General features: G+C 42.4%; 1 protein-coding gene across 5 annotated transcripts in view; it reads right to left on the bottom strand.

Moving 5' to 3' along the window:
- Positions 1 to 14639, bottom strand: part of OSBPL3 (oxysterol binding protein like 3) — a 146236-nt gene that overhangs the window by 127925 nt on the left and 3672 nt on the right. The window lies entirely within an intron of this gene.

Genomic DNA, 14639 nt, shown 5'->3' with positions numbered 1-14639 from the left:
TATATGTGACACGGCACCAGAGTTAAGTTAGGGTTTTTCAAAATGCTGACATGCCGAGCTCAAAAGGTCGCCATCACTGCTCTAGAAGAACTCACAAAATAAATGAGTGGCTTGGGGAGGGACTAAATAAACAAATGCATGGATAGCTTTAGAGCTGAGCATTTACTCACTCATCAGCATTGACTCTGAGTGTTCACAACACTGCAAAGGAACGACATCCATTATTTTTGTCCAGCCAACTCATCCTTCTGCCACTCAATCTTCCTGTGAGAAACCATCCCTTCCCGACCCTGGCCTGGCCAGTGATGGCCCCTATGATTCTGTCCCCAGTTATTGGTTCAGGGTTAGGGGCATGACCAAAGACAGGGACAATCAGAGGCAACAGCATCTGCAGAATAGTAGGAAAGAGGCCTATAGCTTATGACAGGTAACCACACAGAGAAAGCTTGCCTGAGAAGGAAACCAGATGAAAACAAGCCAGGAGATGATGAGACACAAGGCCCTGATGACATGAGTTGAACACCTAGATCCAGCCATGCCTGAAGGTAGGCCTACTAATAGACATTTTGCAACAAAAGCCAATAAAATTTTCTTTTAAATAGTCCTGAAGCTGGATAGGTTTCCGTTATTTGCAAACAAAATATCTTAATATATCACTGCTTCCTTTAAAGAGGTTTATTCCTTTAAACCCCTTTAAGGAGTAATTCTTCAGCCAGAGCACCCACCTTCAATTATTAACAGATCAAAAAATATATTTTGAAATGGAACATCTAAGAAGTAAATATGAAATAAGTTTGTCCTTTGTTATTCCCTGCATCTGCCGATGACTGAATTATTTCCTCCCACAAAAGAAAATGAGCTTCTTGGTGTAATTGACTAGGCACACCAGATCCTTACACAGGTCGTTTAGGCCTTGTCTGTCCAGCTCTGTCTTGTGGAGGATCCCAGAAGTTCATAAGAGTTTGAATGAACCATTCTGCCTCCCCCATGGAAAGGAAGAAACCCCAAATAAAAGGTGTGTGGATTCTACAAGTCTCCCTCCTGGCCCTTTCCCAACAAAACAGAGGCCAGGCATGTGGTGAAACCTCAGTTACAACATGCAGATGTCTGCAGTCACTTCTGTGGGTTTTTCACTCACTTACCATTACAAAGCCACATTCTGATAGGAAAACACGGACTTACTGTAGGACTCTGGCCAGCAGTCTTTGTCCCTTTTTGCTGTATTCGTCCTGAGTAGACAGCAGCATATCCAGTTGAATTCACATCTGATTGCCTAGGCACACGGTGTGGGTGAGGGGAGTATGCGGAACCAGGTTCGAATGGCAGAATTTGACAGCATACTACAAGTCCAGGGACCAAGACATGGACGGGGTCATGGCCCCAGCTTTGCTAACAACTACATGTGACTTTGCATAAACCATTTCACCCTTCAAGGTGCCAATTTCCTTATTTTTAACAGGTGACAGGTTAGTGTTTTTCACTGTGGGAGGTGACTCAGGTAGTGGACGGTGAAATCAATTCAGTGGCTGCAGACCAATATTAAAAATATGATTCTAGGGCTCAGACAGGAATTACACAAGATGAGACTCTAAAGCAGCAGTTCTCAACCTGGGGGTCGAACGACCCTTTCACAGGGGTCGCCTAAATACATCCTGCATGTCAGATATTTACATTACGATTCATAACAGTAGCAACATTACAGTTATGAAGTAGCAACGAAAATAATTTTATGGCCCTAACCGGTTTGGCTCAGTGGATAGAGCGTTGGCCTGCGGACTGAAGGGTCCCAGGTTCGATTCCGGTCAGGGGCATGTGCCTTGGCTGCGGGCACATCCCCGGTGGGGGGTGTGCAGGAGGCGGCTGGTCGATGTTTCTCGCTTATCGATGTTTCTAACTCTCTATGGCTCTCCCTTCCTCTCTGTAAAACATCAATAAAATATATTTAAAAAGAAAATAATTTTATGGTGGGGGTCACCACAACATGAGGAACTGTATTAAAGGGTCGCGGCATTAGGAAGGTTGAGAACCACTGCTCTAAAGCATCTTCTTGTGCCAGAAAGTAAGGATGTACAGGTGCTTCAAACACTGACAATACTGGGCTATGTCAAAGGGACACAGGAGTCAACTGAAGAAGCTCCTGCTAGTCAAATCTGGAAGAACTACAGCACTGAAATAAATAAAAGGCTATTGGATTATAACCCACATAAATATCCATACTGATACATTGACTGATTGAATAAATATACAGAGGAGGATAGACAAACCTACATAATAAGTTATGTAGATACTCTGCCCCTTGAGGAAATGGAACGTAACTTCCCAACCCTTTGGTGTGGGCTGCACATAGTGGGCTGGGAAAAGATAACCTGACAGTGCAGAAACCTGACCAACACTGCCTCGGCCGGGGATCAAGGTCAACATCGGCAGTGATAAGGCATGTTAACAGTATGTACCCTCAACATGATGTGATGAGAATGGCACTTTACCTCTGTGGTCTTCCTCCCCAAAATCCTTAACCCTCATTTTTTTTTTATTATTATTACTGATTTTGGACAGAGAGAAAGGAAGGGAGAGAGAGGAACATCAACATGTTGCTCCACCTATTCATGCATTCATTGGTTGACACTTGTATGTGCCCTGACCGGGGATGGAACCTACAACCTTGGCATATAGGGAGGACTCTCCAGCCAACTGAGCTACCTGGCCAGGGCCCCATAATCCTATTCTAGTCATGAGAAAAATATCAGACAAATTCCAACTGAGGGATATTCTACAAACTATCAAGGGTCATCAAAAACAATGAAAACCTGAGAAACTGTGACAGCCAAAAAGAGCCTGATGAGATATGATGACTAAACAATGTTGAAGCCTGAATGGGATCCTGGAATAGGAAAGGGACATTAGGTAAAAACTAAGAAAATCTAAATAAAGTATAGGCTTTCGCTGATCTATATATATAAAAGGCTAAGTGACCGACCATACATCTGTACGCCCGACCGTCTGACCAACCAGTAAACACTGACTCGCGCATGCTCATTACATATAAAAGCTCTCACTGGTGCCAACTGTACACGTGTGTTTCAATCTGTCATTGTCAATTGTGAATTTGGTTGTTTTTGTTGACATTCTGAAGCTGAAAGAAAGCAGCGTGGTAGACAGAATATGTAGGTGCAATCATCATGCTACTGAGAAATCTTAATAGTAAATGGGGTCTTTGTAATGGCACTAGATTTATTATCAAAAGATTGCAACCTAACTTAATCGAAGCTGAAGTATTAACAGGATCTGCAGAAGGAGAAGTTGTTCTGATTCCAAGAATTGATTTGGCCCTGTCTGACACTAGCCTCCCATTTAAATTAATTCGAAGACAGTTTCCTTGATGCCAGCATTTGCGATGACTATTAATAAATCACAAGGACAAACTCTAGACATAGTAGGAATATTCCTACCTGAACCCGTTTTCGGACATGGTTAGTACATGTTGCTTTCTCTCGAGTTCAAAGAGCATATAACATTAAAGTTGTAAGTACTTCATCAAAACGGAAAATAGTCAAGCACTCTGAAAGTGTTTTCACTCTTAATGTGGTGTTCAGGGAGATATTAGAATAAGTTTAATCAATTTATCAGTCACTGTTTTTATCAATGTTGTTTTTATATAATGTTTTTGTTGTTTTTATATTATATCTTTGTTGTTATAGCATGTTGTTATTGTTTATTAATCAATTTATATATTATTTTCATATACATTTTACTAATTTTCTTTCATCTCTATTAGAGAAAGGGCAAATAGCGATATTAAAATATTTCTTCTAATTAATTTCCTTTCAATGTGCACGAATCCATGCACCAGGCCACTAGTAGTAATATATTAGCGTTGGTTCATCTAATTATGACAAATGTACCTTACTAATGTAAGGAGAAACAAAGTGGGGAACGCTCTGTACTATCTTCACAGCCTTTCTGTGGGTCTAAAACTGCTCTAAAGTGAAAAGCTGTTTTAGTATGAAGAATGATTAACACAAACTTTGCGTGTTATCAGAGTACATGCTCTCCAAGCTTTTCACTAACGGTAAAGACAGGGAACACGAGGGCTAACTAAGGTCACAGAAGAAAATCCAGGTACAAATCTCAGCTCTGCTGTTTGCCCCTTGGGTAAGTCACTTCCTGACCCAAGGTCTTCAGTCTGAATCTCCCCACCTTGCAACAAGGTCCATACCTATCCTGCCTACCCACAAGGCTTGGTTTGGTTTTGTGAGAAGCAAAGTAAATTAAAGTGATTTACAAACATGGACATGCTATATGAAATATGGGCGTTACGATAACCAAATTCTCTAGTTCTTCCCCTAAATCAGAGCGGGCTCGGGGCTGGTGGAGACTCAGAGTCTTTTGCCTACTGAACCAGCACCTGGATTTTCAAAGGGGTACCTGGACCAGCAGCATCCCCATCACCTGAGAACTTGTTAGGCACACAGAATCACGGGACCCACCAGATCCACCAAATCAGAAACTCTGGGGTGGGACCCAGGAATCTGTGGTTTTACAAGCCCTGAAGGTCATTCTGATGCTGCTGACGTTGAGACCACTACCCCAGAGAAACCGGTCATGGACCGTGATAACTGTGAGTCCCACTCACCAGGCCACGCTCCTCCAGCTGGCTCCCCGCCCAGCTAGCAATCACATGGCTCTCATTTCCTCCAGGGCCCCTTCCCATTTAGTACCACTTGGCTAATGCTACACGACTCCTTTGAGAGAGAAGAGGAGAAACAGTACTCCCCTCGGGGATGTGAGGAAATTCATGACGCGCTGAACCTCTGCATGAGGAACTACCTAGTGCAAGTCCAAGAACATGGTTATTTTGCCCAACTAATCTGTGAAGCTCTTAGCAATGAGGGAAAATCGGGGCATCTCTCAGAAGCACACAGCACACATTTACAAAGACCCAGATTCTAGCATCCTGTCCTTCTGGTCTCCCGGCATTTGTCAAGACAAAGGTGTCTTAATCTGTGGATCAGGAGAGGCAGCTATCTCATAAACATCTACACCCAGGTACATCTACCAGCACGCATACTATATGAAAATAAGACTTGCTCATGCCAGAGTACAAAAGAGGCTTCCAGGTCTGAAAGTAACAAGCAAATTGGAATGCCATTTTGGCCTGGGATCAAACTAGAAAAACAGGAATTACAAGGAGTATGAGCTGGTCGGCATGAAGAAGTTATGCTGTCCTTTTTCTGAACCATGTTTAGGCCACAGTTATTCTTTTCCTATCTGACTCCTCATTGTTGCTGTTATTCCTAATGGCACACATACAACGAACTTAGGACTATTGTTGTAGTCTAAAGAAAGACTGTTGAAAAGCTAGGGTGAAATTTTCGCCTGTTTGTGCAACACGGGTATTTCCATGGTAAAAGGACTGCTGATACAAGCACAATGTCTCTCTAAAGCATAAAGTCGGGATTTATGTGTGTGTTATAAGAGGAATATTACTTCTTAGCATAAGTCATACATAAATCATGCACATAAAATATGTCAACAATCATTTATTTATTTACCTCCACTCTCTTTATTCCCTATTCACCATCTTCAGGAAAATAGAGCTTCCAGCCCATAATTTACTGACAGATAAAGTGAAAAGAAGATGAACGATACGCCACCAAAATAGGCAAATTCCGCTTGAGTCAAAAAGGCAACTCACTAAGCGAGGGCGCCGGAAGTCAGGGCTGTGGAGTGGCTAGGGGCTCGCTGCACCTGCAGGCCCCTTTGGGGACCTTCAGGCAGTTGGGCCTCAGCAGGGCATGGGGGAGGGATCCACCTGGACCCCAGCTTCTTGCAACGCCCTTGGGGGGCTCCTGGCTATGTTCCCCAGGCTGGGAACCCCCGGCGGAGGCAGGTATTACTAGAGGATCCTCATACCACATTTCTTTCTCCCTCAGTGTGTGACATGATATCTAAACTCAGGTGTGAAGTCAGAGAAAACTGTGATATTGCTGGTATTATAACTAAAAACAATGAAGTGTGCTGGAAGACGGTCACAGACTGTGTGAGTAAGATCAAATCAGAAATAGCTAATGCCTTGAAGAGTCTCCGGTCACCTGCCATTTCTCTTGGCTTTATGAGGCTGATGTCATGTCTAGAACTGGGTGATCCATTCAGTGATGACTGAACTGTTCAACACTCTGCTGTCCTTGACCGGACTAGATGAATGTACTGAGAGTCTCAGCTGGCTCTCGGTGCGCAACTTCTTTCCTTGCAGGTCCGCATCGCCTCAGGAAATATTTCCAAAACAAGCCTGAGTGGGTGACATTGAAATGGGAATAACAACACTGCTTCCTGGGCGCAAAGCCTTTGTCTGTAAATCTGTAATAATTACACCAAGCAGTGTGAAAACAAAGGCTACTTGTTGGAGAAAATATTCAATTGTTCTTCTTCGACACAAATATCTGCTATCGGTAGAAATATTTTCTGTGTGAGTAGTGATTTTTGAAGTTATGGGACAGTAAATGTTAGAAATGTCTGAGCTAGCTGTTTCTCAACAGGTTTGTAGCCAGAACACAGGCTTTATAAAAAAACACACACACACCACTAAATAATCATCATTGGACACACAGACTCAGGAAATTTACCATTTAAAAGCGTCCTTCTTGGCCCTGGCGGTGTGGCTCAGCTGCTTACAGCATCATCCCCATACGCCAAGGCTGTAGGTTCAATCCCCAGTCAGGGTACATACAAGAATCAACCAGTGAATATACGTATAAATAAGTGGAACAACAAACTGATGTTTCACTCTCTCTCTCCTTCCTCTCTCTCTCAAATCAATTTTTTAAAGAGTCCTCAACAAACTGAAGGGTTCATCATTCCTTAAAATGCTATGCATTGGTTCATCCTGCATCCTCTGCCTGCACTGTGCTTTCTACCTAGCCTCCACTCCCTTCCCTCGTCTCAACCTTCCGTGTCCTTCAAGGCTTGGCGCAAATGCCCACTTCCCTGCAAAAACAGCTCCAGTCGCTCTCTCTGTGCTCCTATCGCCATAGAGGCAGAGGCAGAGGCACGGCTGGGATTGGATCCACATTCTTACTCTCTGACTCCCAGTCCTGTGCTTCCCACCACACAGGAGGGCCTTTTAGTCAACACTTGGCAGTAAAGGCCAAATGGCCAGCCTCCACCCCAGCTCCGGCTCTTGTTCCTTTTGTGACAGTGGGTAAACTACTTAAGCCTCTCTAGGCCTCTGATAGTCAAGAGGTTCTTTGGGTAGAAGCAACAGAAACCAATCTGGCAAATAAAACCAGAGAAAATGCATTGGAAAATAACAGTTTGAAGAACTGAAGGGAGGCTGGAGAAGCAAGCGGTGGCACAGCTTCAGGAGACCGGAAGCCAGACCACAACAACGTGGACTGAACAGGAACAGTCTGGTCAGGACGCACCCTAGGCAGCAGAATCTGCATGACCCTCAGCATTGAACCCAGGCCCTGCAAGAGGCTCACAGGGCCACCCATGGCCACGGAGAATGGGGCCCTCGTTCTGGTCCCAACAGATCATATCCCAAGGCAAGGAGTGTCCTCAAATGGAACCTGGAAGGGTAAATGGATGTTGGACAACCAAAGAGCAAAGACTGTCATTGTTCTGCAGTCACTTTAAAGGCGGGATGGTTCCCCATTCCCTAATGCCTCCAACAAGCTCCAAAGGAGTTCATTCTACATACACTAACCCAGGGGTCCTCAAACTACGGCCCGCAGACCACATGCAAATACAAATACTGTATTTGTTCCCGTTTTGTTTTTTTACTTCAAAATAAGGTATGTGCAGTGTGCACAGGAATTTGTTCATAGTTTTTTTTTAAACTGTAGCCCGGCCCTCCAACGATCTGAGGGACAGTGAACTGGCCCCCTGTTTAAAAAGTTTGAGGACCCCTGATTTAGACATTCATTGAATGAATCTTGTATGTGCCCTGACAGGAGATGGAACCCGAAACCTTGGCATATGGGGAGGACACTCTGACCAACTGAGCTACCCGGCCAGGGCCCCAGCGAGTTATCTTAAGATACTTTCATGGTTATGCTGGAGAACAGGTTGTTAGAACTTACTCAGTTTGTTACCAAGGTACTAAAAACACAACTTTGGATTAAACTGCCCACAGCAAATAAACCTACATGTAGCACCATAGTAATTACCTTGAGGAAGAGGAGGTAAACCCCTCCACCTCCTCCCTGCCACTTGACCTCCTACAATCAGCAGAAACAAAAGGATGGGACCTTCCCATGTCATGCTCCTCCGAGAATTCCCAAGCCACATTCTCTTTCCTCCTCTACTTCAGACCATTAATAGCCTGAATCATGACCCAGAGAAAAAAGGAACTTTTCTCTCCAGGGTCCCAATTAAAATGCAGACCCATTCACTTTGATCCACATATCTCCATTCTAATTGAATTCTCTGTGACTGTTTAGTATCTGTACCCCCTTCTAAACTGTAATCTCCTTGAAGGGAGGTTCCACATCTATCTACTTCACCTCCAGGTGCCCTGTACCCAGCATGGTGCCTGGCACACAGTGTGCGTGCTCAGTCAGTACTTATTTAATGTCTGAACAAACATCCTACTGAATGCATTCATCCCAGGGAAGTATTTCCTTCAAGTTTAATCATGTTTGTGAGAAGAGAAAAATATTTAAAAAATATTTGCTTCTAAACATTTCAGATCACTGCTCACCACAAATAATTTGGAGAAAAGAAAAAAAAGAGAAAAAAAAAATATATATATATATAAAAGAAAATTATATATATATATAAATACCAGTGACCATAACACCGTAATGACCATAACGACTGGTCGCTATGACGCCCACTGTGGCCAGTGAACCGGCCAGATCAGGTACATATGTCTCCTTTAACGCACCTTGACCCAAGAGCTCTCTACATGGTTAGCTGAGGCTGATCCCTGGCCAGCATTGCAGCTTTACTTATTCCTCTGCTCAAACCTGCTCTTTTCCCGTTCTTCCCAGTTACTGTTCTCAAAAGTATCGTTTAATAAGGACTGCCCACTACCGGATTCTCCCACCCTGATCAAGGACCAAGGTGTTGGTTATGCCGCTCCAACTTACAGTTTTTCGATCACCCCCCCCCACCCTGATCAAGGGCAGGACCAACTGGCCAACCACCCAATGCCCCTCTCCCATGTCACTGGCCCCCCAATCAGTCCCCCAACCCCAATTGGGGGTAGGCTCTGCTGACCAATCACCCGTGGCCCCTACCCCCAGCCAGTCAGGCCCTGATCAGCCTGGACAGGGGCAGGCCAGCCAGCCAACCTCCCACTATCTCCTCCTCCCAACAGGCCCAGCCCTGATCCACCCCAATTGGGGCCAGGCTGGCTGGACCCCACCCATGCACGAATTCGTGCACTGGGCCTCTCATTTGTTTTATAAGATTCAAACTGTAACTTTAAATTTCTTATATTACATTTGATATCAAGACAGAAAACAAGTACAGCAATCTTTAATTATAGTACCACTTTCTAATACATGTTATATTGAGAAAAGTGTTTGACCCACAGATCTCTTGTTGGGCTGCTTGTTGCAATTTAATTTTTTTCTACTTTACATTCAAGCGATTTTTCAATTCAAGTCCACTCTCTCCTGAAATCACGAATGAGAAAGAACATCCTCTGGGGTTGTCTAGCCCACACCTCTCAGAACTGGGTGTATTATCTTGGTTATTATTTTGTGACATGATGTTCATCTAAAGAAATTTGATATGAAATCAATTTGTTTCTCAGCTTAACATCCACATATTATTGTTATTATTTAAGAAATATATCGCACTCATACCCCAAGAGTCTAGAAACAATCACTGACTGGCTCCAAACAAACAGATTTACTCAGAGTGATTATAAAGCCAGTACAAGGAAAATTCAATTTTAGGGTATAAACAATGTGATTAAGAACAATGAAATTACCGTTGCATTTTCTAAATTTTTCCAAGATGAAGAAGAAAATGTTTCACCAAATACAAGACAAAAGAATCAGATGACTAGCTAAAGGAGAAATTCTTCTACTTCCTCATGCTGCGGTTCCACTGATTATAGAAGAATTTTTTAATGCTCACATGGATGACGTAAGCCCAGGATGACACTGGACTACAGCCTGTCTGCTACAGCTTCTACAAAGGATCATCTTTGAAGGCATCCATATTTCCCAGTCTTTACATATAAGAGAAATCTTTTACAGAAAATATTTTATTCTAGTTTTTGAAAATTCAGATGTCTTTGATATTTTTAACTTATTATAAAAAATTTCCCAGTATATACAAAAGTTATACTTTCAGCAGCACTATTCAGCAGAAACGTAATAGGAGCCAAATGTGTAATTTTATTTAAGTAGCCAATTAAAAAGAGTAAAAGGAAACAGGCAAAATTATTTTTAATTATATATTATGATGTATCCAAAATATTATCATTTCAACATATAAATGATAAATTATTGAGATAATTTTATTCTTTTTTGTACAAACTCTTCGAAACTTAGTATTTACCCGTATAGTACATCTCAAAAAAGATTAGCCACATTTTGAATACTCAATAGCCATATGAGGCCAATGGCATCCCAGTAGACAGCAGATACTACAGAAAATAGTATTAAAAACCTCATGAACTAATCACCTTGCTTAATAATCACTAACTTCCCAACAGCCGTGTTTCTTCTATACTCTTTCTAACCCCAAAATTATTTTGAAGCAAATCCTAGAAATCATAGCATTTTATCCATGTTCAAATTTCCTTGGTTATCTCATAATTTTGTTAACAGTTGATTTGTTCAAATCAAAATCTAAACAATCAACTATGAATATCTCTTTTTAATGATTTTTTTATGACACCAACATAATGGGAGTTATACTTTCAGTAAAGTGCTTTATTCATTCTGATATTTATTAAACATCTATTTTGTGCCAGGCACTGTTCTAGCCCCAAGACACAACAAAGAACACTCAAAAAAATTTTCATGTTTAGTTCCTGACTGCACATTAAGACTATTTGGAGAAGCTTTAAAAAAATACCAGTTTTTTTAAAAAAAATACAGTTCCATCAATTAGCACATAGATAAATAAATCATGGTATAAATACAATGAGGTGTTATATAAAGGAATGAAGTAATGATTCATGCTACAATAGGTAAGAATCTTGAATACAACATGCTAAATGAAAGATAATTGCATTATTCCATTTACATGAAATGTACAGAATAGGCAAATCTATTAATCTATGAAATAGATTAATAGTTGTGGGAGCGGGGGAGACTGCTAATGGATGCAGATTTCTTTTGGGGATGATGAAATGTTCTAAAATTAATTATAGTGATGGTTGCACAACTTTGAATATACTAAAAACCATTGAATTGCATAATTACATTAAATGGGTAAATTATACGAAATGTAAATTATATCTTTAAAAAACTGTGATTCAAAAAGAAGTAGCCCAGCTGATGTGGCTCAGTGATTGAGCATCAACCCATGAACCAGGAGGTCACGTTCAATTCCCAATCGGGGCACATGCCCAGGTTATCGGTTAGATTCTCTCTGATTTTTCTCTCTCTCCTCCTCTCCCTTCCTATCTAAAAATCAATTAATATATATATGTGGCTGAGCATAGAGCTGTGAACCAGGAAGTCACGATTGAACCAGCTTTCTAGGCAACAGGAATGTCCGAGCAAAGGCAACTCTGTTGCTGAATCAAGTTCGGGCTGCCTATGCACAGCAGGCAAAACCTACAGGAATTCTCTTTCGATTTAGGTGAAAGTAAACTTAAATTTAGGTTAAAGAATCTCCTTTCCTCCTATAATAAATTCCTGTCAGGCCATATGCCTGGGTTGTGGGCTCAATCCCGTGTGGGGCGTGCAGGATTATTCTGACCATAATGGTAGAAAACACATTTCAGTTTCTTGGAAGAGGCCCAGAACAAGAGAGAGCGGATCAATGATTCTCTCTCATTATTGATATTTCTATCTCTCGCTACCTCTCCCTTTCTCTCTGAAATCAATAAAAATATATATATTTTAAAAAGAATATAACCAAATAAAGTTGTTTCAGATTCTCTTTTTTTTTTTTTTTAATATATTTTATTGATTTTTTACAGAGAGGAAGGGAGAGAGATAGTTAGAAACATCGATGAGAGAGAGACATCGATCAGCCGCCTCCTGCACATCTCCCGCTGGGGATGTGCCCGCAACCCAGGCACATGCCCTTGACCGGAATCGAACCCGGGACCCTTCAGTCCGCAGGCCGACGCTCTATCCACTGAGCCAAACCGGTTTCGGCCAGATTCTCTTTTTTAACTGAGCACCTACTATGGATAGGATACCAGGCTTAGTGATGTGAGGGATAGAAACAGAAAATGTGTATCGGCCCTGCCTTCAAAGCATTTACAACCTAGAAAGGAAGGCAGTACATTTGAATAAATAAGTCAGGAGACACTCTGGTAAGGTAATGGGGGGAATATGAAAGGACCGAGGTGCTGATGGTAAGGAAAAATCCCAACATACTCAGGAGTCAGAAAGTGAGCTGGAGAACCTCAGGGTTTTTTGTGGTGGTGTTTTTAATGCTGTGAGAGATTGAGCTCAGAGAGATTATTCTGGCGGAAGTGGCTTATGAGTTCAGTCTTGAAAGCTGTGGGTTTTACAGGAAGACACAATGAACCAGCTTTCTAGGCAATAGGAATGTCCGAGCAAAGGCAACTCGGTTGCTGAATCAAGTTCGGGCTGCAGGTGCACAGCAGGCAAAACCTATAGGATTTCTCTTTAGATGTCGGTGAAAGTAAAAGTAAATTTAGGTTTAAGAATTTACTTTCCTCCTATATTAAAGTCCCTCCACTTCCAGGCCCACAAACCATAAACCCAGCCACAAAAATCAATAGCAGTAAGAGCCTCAATAATTCAGAAAGTAGTGCAATTAGAAACTTGATATTGGCAGCAGAAAGTCTGTAGCCCAACCTCAGTTCATTCTAATATATTGTATCACCGAACTCTACCATAATGAAGTAACTTCTAATTAAGCAGTGGGAGCAGGACACATTTCTGTGTAGTGAAGGAGCTAAAGGTTTAGAGTTAGAAGGACTATTAGCAGACTCTAGTTCAATGGATGCTGCAAGTTCCTGAAGCTTAGCTGCAGTTTCTTCATCTGCAAGATTAAAAGAGATATTATGGGCTTATGGCAACCTAGTAGTATCTGGCCTCTGAAATAACTACTAACTATTATTGAAACGATATCTGAATGAGAAAACAACAAATCTTCTTTCGGCTAAGCAATAGCTTTTGTTACAAATAAAGCTAAATGCCTATTGACAGTAATGGTAGAAAACACATTTCAGTTTCTTAGAAGAGGCCCAGAACAAGAGAGAGCAAATGAGCTGGAATTCTAGTTCTGCCAGGATAACCTTGGGAAAACTGGTTAACCTGCTGGAGCCTCAATTTCCCACCTAGTTAGAAACACCTAGCTGGCTAACAAGACTACTATAATGTCATTTTTTTAAAAATATATTTTATTGACTTTTTTTTATAGAGAGGAAGGGAGAGGGATAAAGAGCTAGAAACATCGATGAGAGAGAAACATCGATCAGCTGCCTCCTGCACACCCCCTACTGAGGATGTGCCCACAACCAAGGTACATGCCCTTGACCAGAATTGAACCTGGGACCCTTCAGTCCAAAGGCTGATGCTCTATCCACTGAGCCAAACTGGTAAGGCTACTATAATGTTTAATGAGGTAATCTACACAGAGTCCCCAGTTCTTACTAGGTGCTCAATCAATAGTAGTTATTGGTATTTAATTTTCCCAATAGGAAACAAATAAGCATGAAAATCAAAACCAGCAATGAAATCACCATTCTTCATATTTCAAAGAAAAGTTTTCATCACTCATTTAGTAACTATTTCTTCCATACCTACTGTGTGTGTCAGGCATGGTGGTTGACACTAATGATAGAGTGATGAACAAGACGGATAAGATGGCTACTTTTCTATTCTAGTGGAGGAAGGCAGATGGTAGTTAACAGCCCAAGGCGATACGTTTCACAGAGGAGCGGAAGGAGGAACATGGAATAGGGAGGCGTGCTAGCAAGTTGGTAGAGGGCTTTAGCTTGGACACATTTCAGTTCAGGCCTGCCTGGCTGGTCTCCTTTGACCAGAAGGGGGACCTCACCCTGTAGGATTCTTGGGAGTAGAATGTGCATGACCAGAACTCAGACCTATTCTTTTACCTGCCTGTGGAAGGACCTCTTTTGCATCTGCAGCTTAAAAATATTTCTAAATGCCCCCATCCCAGTACTCAAACCCTGAGGGGCAGTGCAACACCTGGGAACCTCGTGTACCTCAACCCCATACACTTGGAGAGACAACTTCACAGTCCCCTCCGATCAGTGTCCGGACTCAGGAGACTGGTAGTTTAGTTTGTGAGACGGGGGAGGAAACATACAAGTGTGCAAAAGGTGGCTGGCAAGTTTCCTTACCGAAGGAGGGCGGCGCGCCCGGGCTGAAGAAATATCAGTACAATCCACGACCAAGCTCAGGACGCTGGGGAGCCCCAAGAGGCGAGTGCCCTCGGCCGCCGCACCGTGGAGCGAAGCAGGCCGGGGAGCGAGGCTGGCGAGGCGGGCGGCTGCCAGG

Source organism: Myotis davidii, unplaced genomic scaffold, assembly GCF_000327345.1.
Source record: "Myotis davidii unplaced genomic scaffold, ASM32734v1 scaffold168, whole genome shotgun sequence".
In the NCBI taxonomy this organism is placed as follows: domain Eukaryota; kingdom Metazoa; phylum Chordata; class Mammalia; order Chiroptera; family Vespertilionidae; genus Myotis; species Myotis davidii.
The sequence above is the reverse complement of the archived record's forward strand: the minus strand, read 5'-3'. Positions and strand labels throughout refer to the sequence as shown.